This window comes from Bubalus kerabau, chromosome 11 (genome assembly GCF_029407905.1).
Source record: "Bubalus kerabau isolate K-KA32 ecotype Philippines breed swamp buffalo chromosome 11, PCC_UOA_SB_1v2, whole genome shotgun sequence".
NCBI classification, from domain to species: Eukaryota; Metazoa; Chordata; class Mammalia; order Artiodactyla; family Bovidae; genus Bubalus; species Bubalus kerabau.
In genome coordinates, this window is record NC_073634.1 from 45,320,410 (window position 1) to 45,346,427 (window position 26,018).

A 26,018-nucleotide genomic window follows, 5' to 3' on the forward strand; every position below is an offset into this window, starting at 1 on the left:
TTGTATAATTTCACTTATATTAAATATCTAAAATACACAATTCATAGGGATAGAACATAGATTAGATGTTATAAGGGATGGAGGGGAGAGAGGAATGGGGAATTGTTGCTTAATGGTTATAGAGGTTCCATTTGGATTGAGGAAAAAACTGGAGATAGATAGTAAATGAATGTACAACATTGTGAATGTAATTAATGCCAATAAATTATTTACTTCAAAATAATTAAAATGGCAAATTTTACCAATAAAAAGATTTAATAAGTGACTTAGCAGTAGCAGCAAGGACCCTAAATTTAATACAGTCTCTATTATTCTAATAGAGATTTAAGGAGGCCATTTACTATTCTTTAGTGCTTCACCTTTATTTCTGTTTTGTATCACTGGGTTAGTGGTGCCTCTTTAGCATGTCCAGAAATCTAGCAAAGTTCTCATTAAGCTAGCACAAGAAAATCTGTAGAAGCAGCAGAAGTATGTATATATGCATGCCTACTTTTATATATATATATATATATATATATATATATATATATATATACACACATATACACACACACACACACTACATGGACTGCAGCCTTCCAGGCTCCTCCGTCCATGGGATTTTCCAGGCAAGAATACTGGAGTGGGGTGCCATTACCTTCTCTGATAAACATATATACATTCATACATACATATATGTATGTATATACACTACACAACAGTGCACATATATAATGTATATATGTATGTACACTATATGTATAGTATGTATCTATATATATCCATATATATATATGTATGTGTGCATACATATATGTGTTCACTTCTTCCATAGATTTTTTTGTGGTAGCTTAAGGAGAACTTTGCTAGATTTTGGATATGCTATATACAGTGCTATATACAATTTTGCATGAGTCTTCTTGCTCCTTAACACATATGGTCTCTAATATTTCCACGATTTTTTTCTTCCTTATTTACTTTATATATAGTGTTAACATGTTAAATATGACATGAAGACTATTTTGTGGCTTAGAAGCAGTGTTTTAATGAACTCCATTAAGATTTTCTTCCCTGTATTATTTGCAGCCTACCACTGGTGAAATATCTCCTGCATTCTCTTGTCTTCTGAGGGCATTTCCTTTTCTGGGTTTCTCCATGAGTTCAAACTCCAATCTCTGCCTACTCCAAACTACTCTTGATTAACTTTGTTCTTTCCGAGTAAACACAGTAGCACAGAACAACCTCACTGTAAAAAAATACCATTTTCCCGTAAAACCTAACATAAGCAAAATAAAGTTTTATCTTTCCACACAACACCATCATCAGGAATGCAAAACTGCTTTTTTCATGGTCTAAATATGCATAGTTATGTAGCAGGGTGTAGAAAAGAATCATCTGTATGTCACTGATTCAGGCTGCAAATGAAATCTGCCCTCCAAATATCCATGATATTCAGTGGATACCTTCAGGGAGAGGCAGAGATATCTGAAACAGAGTTGACAATGGGAAAAGAAAGAAAGAGAAGGAATGTACGAGACACTGGTGAGGGATATCCACAATATCTATCAATGTAAGAAATACGGAAGAAAGGACCTCAAAGCTCACAGAAACTGAAAGGAGGTAAAAAAAAGCCAATTGTTTCCCTCCAGTAAAGAATGGAGGAAAAGGGAGTTTGAGGTTCTAATGGGATAGAACCTTAAATAGGAATTTTCAAGTAGAACACTGAGATTCAAAAACTGAAAATTTCAGAAAAGAAGACAGAGCAAAGGACTCAAAGAAGCAGCAAATGACATGGAAGAGGACCAGTTTTAGAGGTAGCAGGACCTAAAGGACAGCATGGAAGGCAAGTGCAGAGTAAGGGGTGAAAACTATTCCATAGAACATGAGGTGGGAGGAGTCACTTGCATGTGCCAGATAAGGGATTATGAAGAATTTTTAGGAAAGGTATTTCTTTGTAGTTATGGTATTGGGAGCCACACAGCAATGGCACGAAGGTGATGAAGTAGGCAGGGGTATCAACATATAGTCAGTTCCTTCCAAAAGGCTAATAATGAAAAGCAAAAGAGCTTGAGAAAAATAGCCTGTGGAGGTAACAAGGCAAAATGAGTTACTATTTTATTAATATTTTTTAAGACTAAAGGTAGAAGTAAAACTTAGAGAAGTAAATCAAGTCATGGGAAGAAAAGGGCTAACGGATGGGGGCAAGGAAGTGGAGTAAAAGGCTGAATCTCTAACAAGGCTGAATCTCTAGCCTTGGGAAGAGGAAGACAACAACGAAAACAGAGACAGGAGAAATGAAAGCCCAAATAAAAGATTTCAATGGAGGAATCGCTCAGAACGACCTCAACAGCCTCAATTCAACAGGCCCAGTTGTCCTCTGATGAAAATGAAAAGAGTAGAAGTGGCTTCGAGGTTCAAAGGCAGAAAAAAATCATTTGAAAGAGAGAGTCTGCAAGATAAGAAGTAAGCAAGAGAAGAATAAAGGAACTATCAAAACAATAAACAAATGCCCTCTTGGAAGTAATGGAAATTCAAGGGAAGACGATTTCATTAAAGCAGGCATTGAGAGATTCACGTGTAGGATAAATTAAGGATACTTGTTTTTCTCATTGCTTATGAGAAAAACAAGGTTCCTAGGGAAAAGGCAGAGGAGCAGAACAGGACAGGAAGCCAGGGAGCTGGGTAGAACTGTGGGCGTGGGATGAGATGGAGATGTTTTGTACCTGCTAGGAAAAGCTGTGGGTATCTTATTTAGCGGGTAGAATTTCATTAAAGATGTGGGATTCAGTCAAGGAAAGGCTATCTGGTTCATGATTGGCAAATGATACTTGCCACCTCTTCCCCTAGGCTCAGGAGAGGAATGTGTGGTGCTGAAAGGGACAGATTTTGTTTTCACTCCTGTTGGCTGCCGGCATGGGGCCCAGCAAAAGCAGAGTCACGCAAGTGCAAACTTGCTGCTTTTTAAGCAACGACGAGCTGGCAGGGAAGAGATCCTCTCTTTATCATGTATTTATTTATTTATAATTTGTATACCATCCATATCCAAATGGATTTGAAGCAGTTTGCAATAAAAACACATGTACACATGTCACAAGATACTTAAAATAAAGGTCAGAGAGAGCCTAGAAAAAAAGGATCTTATAGCATGTTGCTCTGTAGGAAAAGTAGCTAGAAGAGGAGACAGCCTGAAGACAAACAAGGCCGTCTGAGGATAAATGTTTCCAGGGGACGCCCTTCCTTGCTGGTTTTGTCTATGACAACCACAAGAGAAAACCTTTTGTCTGGGAGCATGCCCAAAGCAAAGGTCCCAAGCCTAGGATGAGAAGAGCAGGGTCTGGTACTCAGTGAGAAGACGCTGCCAAGTCTATGTGCATTGTTCCCACTGCCCTCAACCCAGGCGGGAGCACTGCTGGGGGGCAAATGGCTTTCCTGATAATCAGCAGAGGGGCCCAATCCACCACTGTCTCCAGGAGACTTATCACCTGAGACTTTTGAATGCCAAGTCAATGAAGGTGAAAGGCAAAAGATCTAGACCCCAGGGCCTTGGAATCGGCTCCATTTCAATGCTTCCTCTACACACAGCCACTTCTTCACATGCATTAAAACCTCACCAAGGCTGGTTTCCAGGTCAGCACAAAAGAACACTGAGTGCCATCCAAGAAGTCCTCACTCTCTAGGAATCCTAATGGAGCAGCAGCGCTGTGACCACACACCGGGCAGGCACGATGACCACGTGGAAGGCAGAGGCCTGCCATCCAGTCCCAACGGGTGGCTGGAACCTCACTATGCTCCCATACAATGCAGCTTTCTTTTGATACAGGACAGGGTGCTGCTCCAAGAAATTTCAGAGAGCCCTTCTCTTCTCACACTCTACCCTCTGCCAGTGTCCACCTGAAGCTGACCACAGCTAGAACACTGGCTCACAGGCCATGCCAACTTGGCAGTGGCAGATAAGTGCTAACAACGTGTCACCTTCTACGCCACAGACATGCTCTCCATTGTGTCTGTGGTTGCTGTTGGGACTTTTTATAAAATGGGCAATGCAGATGGGTTAAGGCAGGGGTCCCCAGCCCCTGGGCCACAGGCCAGTACCCCACCTCGGTCCTGTGGAAAAACTGTCTTCTGCAAAACTGGTCCCTGGGGCAAAAAGGTTGGGGATCTCTGGATTAAGAGATCTTACTTAAGGGGTCTTGACTTTTTTACTAGTAATATCCACAGGAAAATATGATTGTTAGCAAGAAGTAAGCAAATGAATAGAAGAATGCATAGAGTACTGACATCAGGAGAGATGAAGTGTAAAGACACACATCAGAAGTTTTCACTTATGTAGTTCTATCCCTGTTTCTTTGAAGAAAATGGCTCTCTCTTTTGTGCTTGACACACTGAGTCTACCTGAGGGGTTAAAACTGTTCTAGGTCAGTGATACCTGTAGGAAATGCAAAAATCCAGGTGCTACTGGCATAGAGAAGAGCCAAGTTTTGGCCCATCCATGCTTTCCCTCCCTGTGACCTCTTCCCAGGATGGAAGAAATGAGTCACATAGGAACTGGCAGAGAGTTGTTAAGCTGGACCAACCTCATCAACGATGTAGATCATATCTTGGTCAGCTCATGTCACTTTGCTGTCAACTCTCAAGGCCAAAGAGTTGATAAAGATGGGATCACAGTGTCTCCATTTAGAGGGGTAGTTTTCAAGCTTTCTGTGTCCAAGATTTATCATATTTCTCTACAGGTTGAGCATTCCACTAATTCCTTGTTTACACAAGGAAATGAAAATAGACAGAAGAAGCTACCATCTCAAGTGTCTGGAAATCACCCACTCAAGCTATTTTATTCACTAAGGATGTGCCCTGCCCCTGTTATTCTAGGCAGTCAGGTATTGACTTTCACTATATTTGCTGCACTAATGGTTTATCCTAGTATCCCCATCCACCCTAACCAATAGTTGAGTTCAAATACCTTGACATCTGTCTCCATAACTTTAGGCTTTTTCTGCACCAGCCTGAGAGAGGATTGCCTTCCTTCTATTCTGTGTCATGATCTACAGTAAAAGGTTCAAGAGGTGGAAACCTGGTTCCAGCCTCCCCGATGCTTTGACTCACCCTCGTAAAAAGTTATTGGTGTCAGCCCTGGTCTAGCAATTGCCTCTCCCCCAACACCCCCTGGCTTCTATAATTTTACTTCCCCCTGCTGCACCATACAATAAACTCTAATGAGCTCTCACATTCCTTTGCCAAGCACCCACCACCACCATGTCAAACAAGGAGAGAAAAATAACTTCCTGCTGAAAATCCACATGGCCATGAAGTTCTAAGCAACTTAACCAACATACAGAAGCAGGTCACACTCTACAAAAATGGAAATGCATCAGTGACAGGGAAAAGAGAGAACACAACACGATCTATGTTCAGGAACTGCATCAGCCCCAGTCCATCAAAAGAGTAGGGGAGAGGGGAAAGAGAGGGGGAAAAGAGGAACCTGAGAATTTGAACTGAGTATAACGTTTCAATATTTTGTCCTAGAATTTGTATTATATATTGCAATATGTAACAGGAATCCCAATATATATGACCTGCTCACATATTTATGGTTAATTTCAGCAGGAAATGAACCAACATTCCTTAGCCCCCAACTGTGTGTTTGGCCTGATTATCTTACATTATCTAAGAGTAGAAATATAGGTTTAGAAACATTTCTCTCCATTCCCCACATACACATTTTCTGAATACTTCCATCAAATATATACTTATACATACACACATACACATGTATATGTATCATCACAACCCTAAAGGCATGCAGACACAATTGCAGGTTCAGGTTCCTTTTTTATGTTCTTGTGCACAGCTCACACTCAGTTGATTTCAGTTTAGAATACTCCAAGGGCCATAGGAGGGGGATGTGATAAGCTCTGCTTCTGAAACTACTCTATGACTGCTGTAATGACTGCCCTGCATAGGACTGCATGCTTCTTGCCCAAAGAAGGAAGATATGACCAGGCAACTGCCTAACCCAGAGCTCCCTGTGGAGGAGCTTCCTGGGCCATAATTACACTATGAGCACTTACTGCCTATCTCTTCTGTTGCTGCTGCTGCTGCTAAGTCGCTTCAGTCGTGTCTGACTCTGTGCGACCCCAGAGACGGCAGCCCACCAGGCTCCCCCGTCCCTGGGATTCTCCAGGCAAGAACACTGGAGTAGGTTGCCATTTCCTTCTCCAATGCATGGAAGTGAGAAGTGAAAGTGAAGTTGCTCAGTCGTGTTCGACTCTTCACGACCCCATGGACTGCAGCCTCCTAGGCTCCTCCATCCATGGGATTTTCCAGGCAAGAGTACTGGAGTGGGGTGCCATTGCCTTCTCTGGCCTATCTCGTCTAGTGGCTTAAAAAAAAAACAAAAAAAAAGCCCACAGGGCAAAAAAAAGGGAGAAACACACATAAACACTAATATCGGTGAGAACAGGCTTGGGCAGGGCTGACTTGCGGGGGAAAAATAGATGAGTCCCCAGGGAACCTGTAAGGGTGCCAGGAAAGTTAAGTTTGAAGATGAGACTAAATAATTACTGAAAAGCCTTTTACAAAATACTGCTTTCTAAGCTTTCACATACTTGATACTTTCCTCCTTGTGTATCTCCCTGTGGTAATAGGTGAAAAACTTAGAATATTCTTCAAGGTTTTCCTATTTTCAAAGGGATAGCTGGAGACAGATCAAATTCAGGTAAGAATATTTCATAAGGCCTGGACAAGGAAGAAATACATTTGAGTAGAATTAGCAATGTTGATACTGAAAAGGAAGAGAGGTAAAGCAAGACTCTTATCTCATGGGCCACTTAGTATGTGAAGAGTGGGCTCAGAAAGTAAAGAAACTTGTCTGTGGCCACATAGCAGCTAATTGGGAGAGCCAGAGTGTGAACATAATGCTTTCTGATTTCAGTTGCAACACTGGCTGCATTAAACTCCACCCTTTAAGTTGGCCTCCTGGCCTGTAATATATGCTCTAACTAATCCTTGCTTCACCTGGATACTAGGTTCATCACAGAAAATCACACTCCTCTAGACATCACCCATTTGATATTTCGATGGCTCCATGACCAGTTACCTACAGCTGAGATTCTCAGATGTTTCCCCCGGCCCTGTATATCTGGAGGGTGATGTTCATGCATATGACACAGGATTTCTTATGTTGACACAATGAGTCTTGTGGCTATAAGGCCATTTCCTTTCTTACCAGTAATTCTGTAACTGCACCGGTATGCAAAAGAATGCAAGCGACACTGTTTACCCAAGTAATCAGTTACCTGCTTGGATAGGAAGTAAAGTCCCTTATATATATGGACGGAGAGAGAGATATATATATATCCTCTTCATCTGCTAAAGCCCATGCCTCAAGTACTTTTGGAAACTTCCAGAGTATCTCACAGTATCTGAGCTGTTCTTTGTGCTTCAGTTTTTCCAGCTACTCTATTAAGTACAGTAATTTTTCAGCTGCCATTTACTAGTGAAGGGAGATGTGGCAAAGCATTCTCTCCATCTTGTGTTGCATTATATTAAAGGAAATTGATTGTGAATATTCACTGGAAGGGTTGATGCTGAAGCTCCAATACTTTGGCCACCTGATGCAAAGAGCCAACTCACTGGAAAAGACCCTGATACTGGGGAAATTGAGGGCAGGAGGAGAAGGGGGCAGCAGAGTTTGACATGGTTGGATGGCATCACTGACTCAATGGACATGAGTTTGAGCAAACTCTGAGAGATGGTGAAGGACAGGGAAGCCTAGTGAGCTGCTGTTCATCGGTCGCAAAGATTCGGATACAACTGAGCAACTGAACAATAAAGTCAATGTTCTTTGAGACCCAGTATGTAATATATAGGAATTTATAGCCTCTGTTATCTCAGGGCCCAGATATGTATCAGGGCTGGATCAGGAGAACAGTCCAGGAGCAGCTATGAGACCGCAGGCTCCCATCTGATGAAGGCTTTGGCACAGTCTCTCTCTGTGCTGAGTTTATTGACCCTCAGACTGATGAGCTTGAACCCATGCTGATGGATGTAGTGGATATGGTACTGCATGTTACTCATTCTGTCCCACTAATTGGCCACGTTGGCCCAGTCATACCTAAATTGCAGCAGCGGACAATAGGAGACTCCATGATATACTAAGATTCTTAAAACATGATTATAAAAGCAGCAGCTTTAATTTACATAAAACAAATGTAGGTCAACAAAATCTCTACTTGTTATTTTCCCCAGAGTCAAATTACTGATATATCTCGCAATGGATTAGGATAGGTCAGCACGTTACAATACTAAGGTAAAAGAGGCTGGACCATAGGAAGATAGCAAAATCACCATTCAGCAATTTCCAAAGTGGACATGCCCAGCATTATTCTCCATTGCTTTTTTGTTTAGGGACTGCACTTCAGTCCGTGACTGGAGCACTACCCTGACAAAGGTAGTGCTCTTGTCATTTCTGCACCATTCATGATGGTATTCCGAAAGCCTAAAAGCACTCCTTACTCATTCCCACAGAGAAAATGTCTGTCCAAATGCTAGCCACCATTCACGGCCCAAATACTGCCTCCACCAGGAAGCATTCCCTGATGACATCAGTCCAAACTCTTCATCAAGTAAACCTGAAAGTCTGAAGTGATCCTTGAATACAGAGACTATATTAAATGGCAGGCAACATGTGTCATTTGGCTGATTGAAATGTTAAGAATGAAAAAAAATTAGATGGGTATGCTGGTCCTTTGTTGTCAGAATCCAGAGTTGAATTCCCTAACACTGCATCTTCTTTGTTAAATGTCCTTTCTACGGTGAACAGTACAAACTAAAATTTCTCATAACCATATTTGTGACAAAAATACTATATTGAAGGAATTTGAACACTTTATACTTTCATGTGTCTATTTGCAAGTGCTTTCACAGGCTCAATTTTTTTTAAATAAATACAGATCTTATAGTAAATATCATTTATATTTACAAAGTAAAAGCTGATGTAATAATCCTAGACTATATAAAACTTATACATCTCTATCTGTTGATCTATTCATCTAAAGAGAAATCTTAACCTGTCCATGCTCTACAGTGAACAGAAGTGGAATATTCTATAAGGCAACCAGGTTGTAACCAGGAAGGCAAGTAGATTCTCTGTAATTCCCATTTTTATAGAAATTTATAATACCATATAAATCCTAGTGGTATAATAGCCACCACCTCCTCCTTATACCCTCATACTGGAGTTGCTTTTGTGTCTTTCTTTTGGGAGAATTAAATCTGAGGGTAGTAGTCACTATTTACAGTAAAAGGCTATTATAGCATTTTTCAAGGAATCAAAAAAAAAAGTTATAATCAGGAGATGTAGTAAAAGCAAGAAACAGTATACCTTGGGGAGCTTCTCAAGGGCTTTTAGAATTGAATAGCATCCTTGGGGGACAAAAAAAACTAGAGGTGGGATGAAAGTAATGAGATTTTCTTGTAACTTTTTGACTAGAAGAACAAAGGTAGTCAAACGGATTGTGATTTGCTCCAGGGGAATACATCATTATCCATAGGTATTGACTGAGTTTGACGTCACTGTGGATCCCAATTGTGCTGCTATGAATCCAATACTTCCTGGACTGAGCTCCAGGAAGATGATACAACCTTGCCCAATGCTACTGCCCATCCTCAAGATTCTCTTGCCTCTGAATCAGCCTTGTTTTCAACCACACACACTCTTAGGGATGAATTCTTTCAATTTTTTCTGTCGTCTAATCCATTGCTTTGAGTTCTTCAATTATCCATCAATATTTATTGACAGATTACTGTGAGCACAGCAGAGTGGAGATCTAAGATTTTTGTGACATATTAAGAGTTTATAACCAAGTTGGGGTGATCCTCTGCTGTGAAAGTACTATTGTGGCTTAAAGGAAAAAGAGGGAGGGGTGGGAAAGGGAAGAGAAGGCTGGGAAAGGGAAGGGAAAAGAAGGAAGGCAAGAGGAGATTTGACTACCAGCCTTGGGAAGTCACTACACCTGTCCCCTTCACAGGGTGCTTAGAGGATTCCTGGAGGAGGCAGACAAGTTAGACTTGTAAGAAGAGCACTGGAGTGTCCTTTGACCTTGATTGACAGTTCAGCTCAAACAGCATTTCCCAAACTGGTCTGCAGTACATTTTGTGGGAATTATGAAGGTGTGACCAAATGAGGGAAGAGGAAGGAGGGCCACAAATTAAGGAAGATTGGAAAAATGGATTCACCAGGATTTTTCTCTAAAGTCAGGAGCACATGCTCTTTTCACATGCTGATATTCGCTGTGAATCTGCAAGAAAGGGGTATAGGAAATATTAATTGTATTCCCCAAATTTATTTAACAGAAAGAGTTTTTACTGAAGTCAGACACAAGACTAGTGTTAAAAAAGCCACAGAGTAGGAAATGTTGCTAGAGCATATAAGTGACTTACACCAGGACTGAGAGGGTAGAAAAGTCATTCTCCCTGAGCCTCTCTTATAGTGCAAAGGAATAACTCTTGGATCAGGTAAGTCCAAGACTTCTCTAACATAATCTCTTCTTGGCCTCTTGCTGTGAAATTTACCTTCTAAAGTAAAACAGCAAAAACCCTGTTTCTGCTGACCAGTGACAGCATCAGTTGCAGCAGGAAGAATAAGAATCTGACACAGAACATTTGGGGATCTTCACAGAGCACTGCTTACTAGTTAACCTCTTGTGGGCAGGCAGGAGTTACTGCCTCTAGGCCTTAATATAGCTGGAGAAATATCTGTTTCCAACAGGATCAGCATAAGAAAATCCATTGCAGATTAGTTCTTTTAATTCAAGCTACTATCAGACTCAAATGCTGTACAATTCCTGTGCTCCCTCCAAATTAAATGACTGGAGGCAATTTTTATTCTATTTTAAATTTTGTCTTTTTTACCAAATAGCACAGGACATCCCTCCCTGCTCCATTACTTGGACGGTGCCAGTTTTTTGACTTTGATTTCCGAGTCAGCTTTTAAGACATCATGTTCATGCAAGTGGACTCAAGGCCTTCAGAAGTAGGTCAGGCATTTGCTGGAGGTCATTACAAGGCTACAAAATAGAGCATGCTTAATTCTGTTATTTCTGAAGACTTTTTTTTCTTCTCTCTCATGTGCATAGAAGACAATCAGTTCTTAAATAAATTTTGGAACTATTCCTGATAATTTCAGACTGTCAAAGATGCCTGTGACCTCCTTTCATCCCAGGCACCCAAGAGAGATTTAAACAAAAGCATTTAAAAGGAATGAAGTGGGCTTGTCCACCAAAGACATGAAAAACTACATTACCTGTTGCACTTCTATTTTAAACTGTCATGCTTAAAACACTCCAGTAAGAAAATCCTCGTGTGTGTGTGTGTGTGTGTGTGTGTGTGTGTTAGTCGCTCAGTCGTGTCCGATTCTTTGTGACCCCATGGACTGTAGCCTGCCAGGCTCCCCTGTTCATGGAATTCTCTAGGCAAGAATACTGCAGTGGGGTGCCATTTCCTTCTCTAGGGGATCTTCCCAATCCAGGGATCAAAGCCGGGTCTCCTGCACTGCGGGCAATTCCTTTACCATCCGACCCATCAGGGAAGCCCAATAATATCCTTAGTACACAGAGTTCCTAGGTAGGATGATCTAGTCATGAGTTCCACCTTTGCATTCTACATAGAGGTGGAGTGACTTAACTGAGATAATAGATTATGCAATGGTATTCCAATAAACATTCAAGTAAGAACTCAGGAGGAGTTAGCAAAAGCATTAACTAACTAGGCAATGAGTAGACTCTATGGTGGCCAGGTCTTGCCTTCTATGTTGAGGTACAAAATTCTCCAGCTGCTGGGGATGTGGTGAGTGACAGCTGGAAATCCCTTCTGAGAGTCCCTGGCTGAAAAGGACTACCTAATCAAGTCCTTGGAGAAGCAATGACACCCCACTCCAGTACTCTTGCCTGGAAAATCCCATGGATGGAGGAGACTGGTAGGCTGCAGTCCATGGGGTCACTGAGGGTCGGACACGACTGAGCAACTTCACTTTCACTTTTCACTTTCATGCATTGGAGAAGGAAATGGCAACCCACTCCAGTGTTCTTGCCTGGAGAATCCCAGGGACGGGGGAGCCTGGTGAGCTGCCATCTATGGGGTTGCACAGAGTCATACACGACTGAAGTGACTCAGCAGCAGCAGCAGCAATCAAGTCCTGTCCGGGAAACACCCACATTCAAGACAAGCTCTAAAGAGTCTTCCCCTTGAACCAACTGGAGACCACTCTCCAGGACCATCCCAGCTGCAGACTGCTCCAAAAGAGATCAGATGAGGCCTTTATTGTCACCGCGTTGTAGTCCTGCCACTCCTTTGGACCAGCCCTGCTGCCTTCCCTCTTCTATGTCTTGTTCTGAGAAGTTGATTCCCCAATCAACTTCCTTCCTGCTAATCTCCACCTCAGAGCCTGCTTCATAGAGAACATCATCTAAAACAGAATTCAAAGTCCAAGGGTGTCTATTTGCTATCCCTAGTCCAATGTTTCAGGCATCCTATAATACATGATTGCATGGGTTTGTGTGCATGTAATTTTGTTAGTTTCCTGATGGTAAAATCTGTGAAGGAAGACAGAGTATAGTGTAGACGGTTTAGATGTCTACACTAAGGCAGTTTCTTCTGTCTACAGTTCAGAAGAAATTCCTGGTCCAGAGTTATCAGTTCTGTCTTCCACCTCCCCAGATGGCAACACAGAAATATAAACTTAATAGAAGAAATAGAAGATAATGTCTCATTATGGCAAATTTATTTTCAGTGACTAAGAAGACATTTATCAAAATGAGCCTTGTCAACAATCAACTCTGGGCTGCAGCCGCTCATTAATGAAGGGGAAGAGAATTTTTAATCTGCTGGGGAATCTCTTATCAATTGATTTCATGTGATTTACTGTGGGTTTTATTCACCAAGAATTATGAGCTGTTTCCGTGCCTGCAGAGTCCCAATATTTTTATTGTGTGGCATTGTCCCCAACTCTGCCCCAGTCTGTCGTGACATTAAAACATGTTCACAGAAGCTGGCCAATATTGTTTTATCTTATCTTGACATCATTACCCTGTCTCCATAAAATCAGACTAGCTCTGTCATTCCCAAAAAAGATATGAATTTGTCACATTTAAGTTATGGAAAAATTGGTGTTACATTTTAAATATTATGAAAAGCTTCTGGGTGTGTTCTGCAGACCGAGGCATTGGAAGAGGTGGCAAGCAAAATAGTTCAATACTGAGAATTCCAGGGACCATGACTTTGGCTTGCATGGATTCATTATATAAACCAATCAGTAGCTAGTTTAATCATTTTAGAATAGAGATAAACTTGATATAAGAACCAAGCAACTGAACAGAGCATTTCATTCTGGTTGAAAAATTACTAAAGAAACTCAAACAAACATCTAAGGATGTTCCTGGATCCAGAATCCCAGTAAAGGCAGCTACATGTTCAGAAGGAATGGTTTGCACATGACCTGAATAACTGACAAATAGCCCTCCTCCACAGAGGAAATACATATTTCTACCTGATGTAGCAGGATCAGTGAAAGGATTTTATAAGTGAAGACCCTCTTTGTTTGATGTTTTAATTATTTTATGCAACTAAAATTTGAATGCAATTTGGTGATTTTAAAAAGCACATACAGTTATAGTTATGATTATTCAAAAATTCAGCATATAGAGTAATATCCTTGAGTCTGCACTCCAATCCCATTTCACTCATTCAAAGTAATCACATTTATCACTTTGGTATGTTTCCTTCAAGTTTTTCTCTATTTATATACATAGGCTTAATTTGTGTCTTTAACATAAGTATCATACTATATAGACTGTTCTGCATTTGCTTATATATATATTTTATCTTTTTAATAAAATGCTTTTTTGATTTTTCCATGTCTTGGGGTATCTCCTGGATAGCCTTTATGATAGTCATTTGTATGGTTGTACTTGGTTCTTATTCTAGAATTCATTATATTATTCATTATATTCATTATTCATTATATTATTATTAACAGAGTTTACCCTTTTGATCTGTTAATACAGTAAATTTCATTACTGTATTTCCAAACAACATATATCCTCAGTGTGTGTTAGTCGCTCAGTCATGTCCAACTCTTTGTGACCCCACAAACTGTAGCCCACCAGGCTCCTCTTTCCATGGGATTCCCCAGGCAAGAACACTGGAGTGGGTTGCCATTACCACAATAAACACTAGCAAGTAATGATGTATGATTTGAAGTATTACTTAATCTAATTTTTTTTTGCTTTATCATTTTATTTAGGGTATTTACATCTAATAGTAGAAAAATACTAATCTATAGTTTTACTCATGTGTGCCAAACTTATAAGCTTAGCAAAATCACTTTGGTAGATTTCCATCATTTTTAACACTCTAGAAAAATGTATAAAACATGAGAAATTATCTGTTTCTTAAATTTTTGGTAGAAGACATTCTAAAATTTTCTGAGACTAATGATTTGATAGAACCAAATTATGTACACATTTTTGTTACTTTTAACATTATATGTCTGTTAAAATTTTCTAATTTTATTTGATTAATTTTATTGGATCAGTTCTAAAAAAAGTCTATTTCAAGTAAATTTCTAAATTTATAGAAATATTAACAGCCATACATTCTTTCACAATCCCCACAATTTACCTTACATCTGTCAGTTTTTCCTATAGTAAATGAGAACATTTACTTGTTACAATTCTTAATTCTAAGTACAGAGTAAATACTCTTTAGTATTTACTATAGAAATTGTCTATAGAAATTGACCTAAAGACGTAATTTTATTTCTTTGTGGCCAGAGAATTTAGACTAGCTATTTCTATGATTTAGCATTTATTGAGATTTTTCTCTAGAGAAAATACAACATTCAGAAAACTAAGATCATGGCATCTGGTCCAATCACTTCATGGCAAATAGATGGGGAAACAGTGGAAACAGTGGCTGACTTTATTTTTCTGGGCTCCAAAATCACTGAAGATGGTGATTGCAGCCATGAAATTTAAAGACGCTTACTTCCTTGGAAGGAAAGTTATGACCAACCTAGACAGCATATTAAAAAGCAGAGACATTATTTTGCCAACAAAGGTCCATCTAGTCAAGGCTATGGTTTTTCCAGTGGTCATGTATGGATGTGAGAGTTGGACTGTGAAGAAAGCTGAGTGCCGAAGAATTGATGCTTTTGAACTGTGGTGTTGGAGAAGACTCTTGAGAGTCCCTTGGACTGCAAGGAGATCCAACCAGTCCATCATAAAGATCAGTCCTGGGTGTTCATTGGAAGGACTGATGTTGAAGCTGAAACTCCAATACTTTGGCCACCTCTTGCAAAGAGCTGACTCATTTGAAAAGACCCTGGTGCTGGGAAAGATTGAAGGTAGGAGGAGAAGGGGACGACAGAGGATGAGATGGTTGGATGGCATCACCGACTTGATGGACATGGGTTTGGGTAAACTCTGGGAGTTGGTGATGGACAGGGAGGCCTGGCGTGCTGCGGTTCATGGGGTCACATACAGTCGGACACGACTGAATGACTGAACTGAACTGAATACATTATTAAATTTTTAAATGTTTCACTGAATCTGAAAAGAACATACATTTTCTATTTATTAAGTGTTATCATTTATATCCAGTACACCTATACCCAACATGAAAATAATTTTACATCTATATGGAGATATAAAACCAAACTTTTTATTATATTATTTAAATCCCATAACTTCACGTAACTTTAGCCCACTTTTTTTTTTGTTTAAGAGAGAGATATGTTAAATTTTTTTTATCTCTGTTTACAGATTTCCACTTTCTCCTTGCTTGGTAAAAAGTTTTTCTTTATGTATATTTCAAAGGTATATTTTCAGATGCACAAAAATTCATGATTATTGGATATCCTTGCTGAATGAATATATGATAGTCTTCTTTGTTGGATCTAAAGCATGTATTTTTAATTTAATTTCATCTTATATTAATATTGAAATGTTTTCCTTTATAATTGACATTCTTCTGGTATTTTTTCAATCTGTTTTATTCTTCTCTTATATGGTTTTGATATATCTATTTTATATAACATCTAGCTGATCATTATTATTAGAAAATTAGAAAGCAATTTTATTTTAAAAGGTAAATGTAATCCATTCAAATATAATGTACTTATTGATACTTTGAGATATAGCCCTTTCATTGCATTTATACTTTAATGAGCCATATATTCTAGTTTTCTTTAGTTTTTTTCTTTTGTCTTTTGTTAAAATGATAACATTTTCTTGCTCCATTTTTCATTTATGCTAATGCTTTCAAAGTTCTAAACCCTTTTCCTAATGGTCAGCAGTGGCCACAGGACTCGAAAAAGTCAGTCTTCATTCCAATCCCAAAGAAAGGCAATGCCAAAGAATGTTCAAACAACTGCACAATTGCACTTATCTCAAATGCTAGCAAAGTAATGCTCAAAATTCTCCAAGCCAGGCTTCAACAATACATGAACTATGAACTTCTAGGTGTTCAAGAAGGATTTAGAAAAGGCAGAAGAGCCAGAGATGAAATGGCCAACATCTCTTGGGTCATCAAAAAAGCAAGAGATTTACAGAAAAACATCTACTTCTGTTTTATTGACTGCGCAAAAGCCTCTGACTATGTGGATCACAAACTGTGGAAGATTCTTAAAGAGATTGGGAATACCAGACCACCTTACCTGCCTCCTGAGAAATCTATATGCAGGTCAAGAAGCAACAGCTAGAACCGGACATGGAACAACAGACTGGTTCCAAGTTGGGAAAGGAGTACATCAAGGCTGTATATTGTCACCCTGCTTACTTAACTTATATGCAGAGTACATCATGCAAAGTGCTGGGCTGGATGAAGCACAAGCTGGAATCAAGATTGCCTGGAAAAATATCAATAACCTTAGATATGCAGATGACACCACCCTTAAGGCAGAAAGCAAAGAACTAAAGAACCTCTTGATAAAGTGAAAGAGGAGAGTGAAAAATATGGCTTAAAACTCAGCATTCAGAAAACAAAGATCATGGCATCTGGTCCAATCATTTCATGGCAAATAGATGGGGAAACAATGGAAACAGTGAGACTTTATTTCAGGGGGCTCCAAAATCACTGCAGATGGTGACTACAGCCATGAAATTAAAAGACGCTTGCTCATTGGAAGAAAAGCTATGACCAACCTAGACAGCATATTAAAACGCAGAGACATTACTTTATCAACAAAGGTCCATCTAGTCAAAGCTATGGTTTTTCCCAGTAGTCATGTATGGATGTGAGAGTTGGACTATAAAGAAAGCTGAGTGCTGAAATATTGACGCTTTTGAACTATAGTATTGGAGAAGAGTCTTGAGAGTCCCTTGGACTGCAAGGAGATTCAACCAGTACATCCTAAAGGAAATCAGTCCTGAATATTCATTGAAAGGACTGATGCTGAAGCTGAAATTCCAATGCTTTGGCCATCTGATGTGAAGAACTGACTCGTTTGAAAAGACTCTGATTCTGCGAAAGATTGAAGTCAGGAGGAGAAGGGGATGACAGAGGATGAGATGGCTGAACGGCATCACTGACTCAGTGGACATGAGTTTGAGCAAACTCCAGGAGTTGGTGAAGGACAGGGAAGCCTGGCGTGCTGCACTCCATGGAGTCACAAAGAGTCGGACACGACTGAGAGACTGAAATGAACCATCAAACACTTAAGCCACATTTTTAAATATAAAGTTTTCTATCAACATGTAGATTTTATCACAATTAATCTCTTTCCACACACCAAAACAAAAAATTCTTAGCAGGATTTTATTTTTTTCATTATCAGAAACCACCAGTTCCTCACTCACTACTTCACCACCAGCATACTGTGATCTTATCTCATTTAGTATATGTGTCAACTACTACTCCCACGTGTGTTGATTTATTTTCTAAATATTTAAATATCTAAATATTTAGAAAATATTTATTTTCTAAGCACAGACTGAAAAGTCTATATTTCACTGTCCTGCTTGAACGTTGGTTTACCTCTATACACTTAAGACATTGTCCCGTTGTCCTCTATTAGTGTGGCAAGTAACAAACCTGATGCCAATCTGCTTCTCATCACTTTATGTATGACTTTCTTCTTGTCCTCTGCCTACCACCTCAGAAGACTCTAGAATTTTTATATCTATAATCTTGCAATTTTAAGAATATGTTTCAATAGGTTTTAACTCATCAATTCTGCTTGGTACTTTCAAAGCGAAACTTCATTTTGAAAATGAATCTTTTCAAAATGAAAACATATTCTTCAGCTCAGAAATTTAAAAAGATTTTCTCTATTTCTCCTGCTATATCGACTATTATTTATGTATTGAGCTTCTTGGATTTATTCTCTATTATTCTTACTTTTCTCTCATGTTTTCCATCTCATCTTTTATTTTTTTTGCTTCTCGTCTGAGAGATACATGCAGATTTCTCATCCAGATCATGAATTCAAGTGATCCCAGTCAATTATTTAGCTTCCCTTTTATAATTTCAAAAATTATAGTTTTAATTTTCAAGAACCCTTTTTCATCCTCTGTTAATTTTTAATAGTAGCCTGATTTTATGTATTATGGATGCAGTGCCTTCTTAAATCATTCTAAACATATTAATTTGTATATTTAACCTTCTTTTCTGTTCCCCCTTGAGATCAGTTGTTTTGTTTTTTCCTTTGTAGTTATTCACTTAATTTTGTAAAAAATATATCTGCACATCCTGATTTTCCATTTGTAATTGTGAATGAAGGACCATACTGATTCACATAAGTAGGTAACATTGGTTTATTTTGTGCTGTATAGGTTTTTAACCTCAATAATCCTCTGCTTTATATATAAATCCTCTCCTTTATCAAGTAGAGCTTGACATGGGCTCTGAGTATATGAGCATGGACATGGAGGAAGCTGAACTCTCATTTCGATACAAGGACATAATAACCTAACAACACCCAGACATGCCTACCAGTATGCTATTTTTCAAAGGGAGGTTTATAGAACAACATCCAGTGAAAATCAGCTTTAGTGGTAAAAAGAATGCATACTTCTGAGCTCTTCTCCTGAGTTCCTTCATCAGATCTCTGAGCTTAGGTCCTTGGGATCTGCATTAGTTACCAATATAGCAGCTTTACCTGCTGCACAATACAGTCTTAGAAGCACAATATTAACAATATTAAGAGGTGATAATGAGTGCTTATGGGCTTCCCAGATGGTGCTAGTGGTAAAGAATCCACCTGCCAATGCAGGAGACATGAGAAACAAGGGTTTGATTCATGAGTTGGAAAGATCCCCTGGAGGAGGGCATGGCAGCCCACTCTAGTATTCTTGCCTGGATAATCCCATGGACAGAGGAGCCTGGTGGACTATAGTCCATAGCATTGAAAACAATCAGATATGACTAAAGCAGTTTAGCATGTATGCACATGAATGCTTATATGATTTTAAATAAATGCAAACCCAGATATTGAACCTAAGAGCAGTCATCCAGGTGATCCAGATGAATTTGAATATATGCATATTCATAGGTATACAAATTCTTTTAGACTACAGAAAGAAAATCTTAAAATTAAAAAAAAATCATTATAGAAAATTTACATGTAGATGAACAATTTAATCCTTACAACTCCCATGAAGCATTTTCAACCTTCCTTTTATAAATGAAAAAACCTGAGCCTGAGAATTATACTTTCATAGGGTTAAGGAGACAAAAATTATGGATATGGGAATCATATCTAGGACTCCTGACTCTATGGTACTCTGATGGATTGAATAATGTCCCCCAAAGACATCCAGGTCCTTATACCTAGAACTTCTGAATGTTAACTTGTATGACAAAATGAATTGTCAGATGGAATCAAGTTAAGGATCTTGAAATGGGGAGAGTATCATGGATTATCTTATGCTACACTATGCTAAGTCACTTCAGTCATGTCCGACTCTGTGGGACCCCATGGACAGCAGCCCACCAGGCTTCCCCGTCCCTGGGATTCTCCAGGCAAGAACACTGGAGTGGGTTGCCATTTCCTTCTCCAATGCGTGAAAGTGAAAAGTGAAAGTGAAGTCACTCAGTCGTGTCTGACTCTTAGCGACGCCATGGACTGCAGCCTACCAGGCTCCTCTGTCCATAGGATTTTCCAAGCAAGAGTACTGGATTGGGGTGCCATTGCCTTCTCCGATGGATTATCTTGGGGCTTCCCAAATGGAATCACAAATGTCTTTACAAGAGGGATGTAGACAGAGCACTGACTACAGAGAAGGCAGTAGTGTGGGGACTGAAATAAGAGGCTACTGCTGGTTTTGGAAATGAAGGAAGAGACCACAGCCAAGAAATGCAAGAAATACAACTTCAGACACTGAAAAAACCAGGAGACAGATTTCCCCCTAGAGCCTATGTAGGGAACATGGCCCTCTCGACACCTTGATATTGGCCAAATGAAACTGATCTTAGATTTCTGACCTCCAGAAATGCAAGAGAATGAACTTATGTTGTGTTAAGTCACCACATTTGCGATAATTTGCTACTGTAGGCCTAGGAAACTAAGGTAGCCACTGGTTAGGATGGTTCACAATATTCCAGTTCTCTTCCCAAATCCATGATAAGATTGTATTTCTCTGTTTCACATAAAAGCTAGGAGTGACCATGTGACTTGCTCTGATCCATAAAATGTGAGCAGGAAAGACATGTTAATTCTGAGTGGTCAATGCACAATTCATCATACTCTCTTTTACCTCTGTGGTCAAGAGAGAGTTTCCTTCAGCCTCAGAGACTATGACGAGCAGACTCTCCTGGCAACCTATATTAAATACACAGGAGGAAGAAATCAACCGTGGTTGTATCAAGCCTCTGAGATGTGGGAATTGTTCTCCAGTGAAGCTTATCATAAGCCTATCCTGACAATCACAGATTACAAAATCTGTCTTTGTTTCACAGAACCAAGATGCCATCTCCATGTACATCTGACTATTCTTCCCAAACTCCCATCGTATTCCTAATATGTTAAATAGTTTTTACCTGAATCTCCCACAATTCTGAGCAGACCATGGTATGCCCTATGGAATTGTCAACTAAATGGTTAAGGCAAAGAGAAAGTGTTAATCGCTCAATTGTGTTCAACTCTTTGTGACCCTGTGGACTGTAGTTGGCTAGGCTCCTCTGTCTATGGACTTCTCCAGGCAAGAACACTGGAGTGGGTAGCCAGCCCTTCTCCAGGGGATCTTCTCAACCCAGGTCTCCTGCATTGTAGGCATATTTAGGCGTCCTAAAAACAAAACACACAAAAAAAACTGAAAGGGAGCCCCAACTTCCTTCTTATACCCCCAGGCCCCACCATTCTCTTTTCACTAGAGGATGCTCTTTGTTTGCTTCCATCATAAAAATCCCTCTCTTTCTTCATACAATGGACTTGAGTTGAGGCCAGTGTCTCCATGCTGACACAGAGAACAGGGAGCCCAAAGCAACCAGATCTCAGTATTAGAGTCACACTAACTATCCAGTTATAGATGGCTACACATGGGCTACTCCTTGGCCTTCACCCAAGGATGAATATGTTATCACTGTTAACTGCTTGTTTCCCTTACTCAGAGTGGATCTGCTTTTCTCTTGGAACATCCCAAAGAGTCTATCCTGGCACCCCCATCTCCTCCCTAACTCTCACCTCTACCTCTGAGCATGGTAGTTTAAGATTTACAGTGATTTGGTTTTCTTCAGACAGATTAAAAAGATTATGTTTTAAAACTGAGACTGCTCAGCTAACCTGTATGGATAGTGCAATGCATACCTACAGGGATAGGTACCATTTCCAAATTCACATCTCTAAAATGGACACAGGGATATTTTACACTTATATGGGGTCCTGTACTGGGCATGTGATGTGAAGACCTGTTCTCCGTAAGGAATATGAGATGGACTTAGGAAGGCGTGTGTGTGTGTGTGTTAGTCACTCAGTCATGTCCAACCCTTTGCAACCCCATGAACTATAGCCCACCAGGTTCCTCTCTCCATGGAATTCTCCAGGAAAGAATATTGGAGTGGGTAGCCATTCTCTTTCCAGGGATCTTCCTGACTCAGGGATCAAACCTATGTCTCCTGCATTGCAGGCAGATTCTTAACCGACTGAGCCACCAGCGAAGCCCTTAGGAAGGTATGGATGATGTCAAAAATAAGAAGCAATGTGTTTAGCAAATCCCTGCCTCAAAGGCCTGCCTTTATTGGTGCAGAGATCTGCTAAATCTGTTATTTAAAATATCTGCAGATAGTTTGGACCTGTGAATAATTGCTATCTGCACATCTCAAATTCTTTACAGTTTTCTGTTAGACATATCTGTACAAGGCTATAAATAGTGAAGCAATGTCGCTCACTGTATAATACAGTCTCTCTTGCTTTTACAACTCATCATGAACTTCTATGTAATTTATTTTTTATTGAAGAATTCCAATTAATGGCTTCCTGGTGATTTTAAAGCCTCAAATTATCAGTCTCTGAAAACAAAGCAGAGAACATAATTATCATAAACTGAGAATTTTTCATTTTGAAGCTTATCTGTTTGTGCTAAGTATCTTGTCTGTAAGTAATTAGTGCCTTTATTTTTTTTTCAGTAAAAAATAATGACCATTCTATGCTACACATCCAAATTTTGTTAACTGCTAGATGTACTGTATGTATTATATTTGAAAATGGACCACCTTGGACTAGTTTTAAAGTATTTCATCAAATGATAATAGCAACAACAAAATACATCTGTTTGTCAGAATAAATTATGTGCCATGTATTTAAAAAACCTATTATATCCTTTTGCTTTCTTTCTAAGAATAAAAGCCTCAGAAAAATATGTACTTGCCATTTATTACCAGGGCTGTATAACAAGAAAAGGCTCATTTTATCTTCCATTTATAATTCCTAACTGCTAATCAAATTGATCAGCCAATAGCTTGGTTGTAGAGGGTCTTTCATAGGACCATTTCAAAATGTTTTACTAGAGATAAAACAAAATTCAATGAAATTAAACCAATTTGAATGACAATGTGAGCCAAACATTCCTTTAAGTCTTCTGATAACTCAAGTTTCGCCTGGTTGTTTTTTTTTAAAGGAAGGTTCTATTGATGAAATAGGAATTGCCACATCTTATGAGAGACTTAGATGCTCAGGGAAAATACTGTCCAAGCATAGTTTGCCATTTAGGCTAGGAAACTGACTTGATCTAATGTTAGGGTCAGTTTCTTCCTCTTAAAAAAATATTTTCTCAAGTTTAAAAAACCTGAAAAATACAGATATATATGTTGCAGAGTGCCCATTATCCACCTTACACACAAAAACTATTCATTTTCCTGCTTTTAATATTTTAGCATGCCTACTCAGTGAAAAAGAAACGAGAGATTTTTTTAAAGGGATGAAATATATATACTTGTGCCTTATCTTTTGTATTATGAGTATTTCCTTATACCCAAAATAGTTTTTTTAATATACGACTTTAAATAACTGCATATTTTACAATATTGCTGTATATAACACAATTTAACTGTTTCCTTATGTTAGATATTTGTGTAATTTCTAAACTCTTTTCTCTGATAAATAACAGTGCTATGAGTATGTCTGCATGTGATTTTTTGAATATGACTCTTATTATCTTATGATAAAATCTTAGACTATTATCAAGTAATAAGTTTGAAAATTTTAAAGCTCTTTGCTCATACTAAAAATCTGCTGTGTGGAAATACTGACAATTTATATCCCCATATCACTCAGTGAGCAAAGCCTTTGTGCCCACATTCATGACCATGGTGAGCAATATAATCCATTGCTTAAGATAAGGCTGACTTAACAAAAATGTGGCATCTTATTTTTTTTATTAGCATATTTTTGGTGGGTTTTAAGTTTCAATAAATTTAATGTAATTATATATATATATGCATATATATACACACACACACACACACACACGTATATACATACACTGTTTCCCCATCTATTTTCCATGAAGTGATGGGACCAGATGCCATGATCTTCGTTTTCTAAATGTTGAGCTTTAAGCCAACTTTTTCACTCTCCTCTTTCACTTTCATCAAGACGCTTTTTAGTTCCTCTTCACTTTCTGCCATAAGGGTGGTATCATCTGCATATCTGAGGTTGTTGATATTTCTCCCAGCAATCTTGATTCCAGCTTGTGCTTCTTCCAGCCCAGCGTTTCTCATGATGTACTCTGCATATAAGTTAAATAAGCAGGGTGACAATATACAGCCTTGATGTACTCCTTTTCCTATTTGGAAACCAGTCTGTTGTTCCATGTCCAGTTCTAACTGTTGCTTCCTGACCTGCATACAGGTTTCTCAAGAGGCAGGTCAGGTGGTCTGGTATTCCCATCTCTTGAAGAATTTTCCACAGTTTATTGTGATCCACACAGTCAAACGCTTTGGCATAGTCAATAAAGCAGAACTAGATGTGTTTCTGGAATTCTCTTGCTTTTTTGATGATCCAGCGGATGTTGGCAATTTGATCTTGGATTCCTCTGCCTTTTCTAAAACCAGCTTGAATATCTGGAAGTTCACGGTTCACGTATTGCAGACACGACTGAGCAATTGAACTGAACTGATACATACACACATATATATGCTTACTTATATTTACTTTTACCATGTTATAAAAGCAGACTAGGACTTCTTCTTATCCACTTACAGGAACTTTTTATATAGTAAGTATGCCTTTTGTCTTGCATAATTATTGCAAAAAGTTTACCTCAGTATGTCATAGGTCTTCCAAATTTGTTTATATTTGTTATTATTTTTGACATATATATTTTTAAATCCTGTGATTGCTTTTATATTAAGAAAGTCTCTTCCCATCAAAAATATGCTAAATATCTACGTACATATTCTTTAATGACTTCATAGTTCTAAGTTAATCTCTTTAAACTATTAATAATTTATTTTAGCATAAGGTCAAGGGTAATATTCTAATTTTATATTTCCCAATTGTAAAGTGATTTCTCTAACATCATTTATTAGTCAACTATTTCCTTCTCTGGAGATTTGTGATATTCTATGTATCACATCTACATTCTCATAGAATTTGACTCTGGTTCATGGCTATCAACTTTACTCCATGTATCTATCAGCTATACTCTTTTGATTATTTATATTTAGTAGTTAGGTTTTGCTATCAAACAATTCTTTACTCTTTCTTTATAAAATAATTGTGTATTTTTTACTATTTTAAATGAATTTTACAACTATGTTGTTAATTAAAATAATCTCCTTATTGACAGTGCACTAATAAAAATAACTTGGGAAGATAGACATCCTTACACTAAACAACTTTCCCATCCATGAATAAGTCAAATCTTTACATTAAGTGCTTAATGCGCCTCAGTAAAGTTTTATGCTTTAATTCATATAGTTTCCCCTTTGTACTACCTTCTACAGAACTCCCAGTGTCTAGCAAATCCCTAGCCCAAAGAAACAATAATTATTTTTCTCCTAAAGTAACTAATTTGCAGGTTCAAGCTTGTACTCTACCATTTACGAGCTCAGCAACCTGAAATGAGTGGCTGAACGTCTTAAATTCTGTTTCCTCCACTGAAAATGGTGAAATAACTGTATCAACCTAACAAATTTATCATGAGAATTAATGGGATTAACTCATCAACTTAAAACAGCAACTTACATATCTTAAGCCCCAATAAATATTCATGAATACTATGGTTATCTGAGAAGTGTATTAAGGGAAGAATCAATAAATTGCAGCCAGAGATGGAAGCATAGGGAAAATGAGGAACTGATCATGAGTCTAAAGTTTTAAGGTTGACTAAAATAGAAAATTTAAAAATAACAACTATTGATTGTGACAGAGAAGTATTTGCTTTTGGATCCTGTAAGAACCAGAACTTGGCTTAGATGCAAGCCCCATACACCTAGGGGAGGGTTGCAATGTTGGGAAAGAGCTTGACGTGACCAGACCCCAGGATGATCCCCAGGCCACAGAAAGCTTTTCCTATAACCATTAGCGGTAACAACCCCAAATCGAATGG

At 38.7% G+C, this 26,018-nt stretch overlaps 1 long non-coding RNA gene across 1 annotated transcript in view; it reads right to left on the minus strand.

Moving 5' to 3' along the window:
• Positions 1 to 6,669: 6,669 nt before the first annotated feature.
• The window catches only part of LOC129623111 (uncharacterized), a 33,111-nt gene continuing 13,762 nt past the window's right edge, over positions 6,670 to 26,018 (minus strand). The window contains exon 2 of the long non-coding RNA XR_008700356.1: positions 6,670 to 10,274. This is a non-coding gene — a long non-coding RNA (uncharacterized LOC129623111). The remainder of the gene's footprint in view (positions 10,275 to 26,018) is intronic.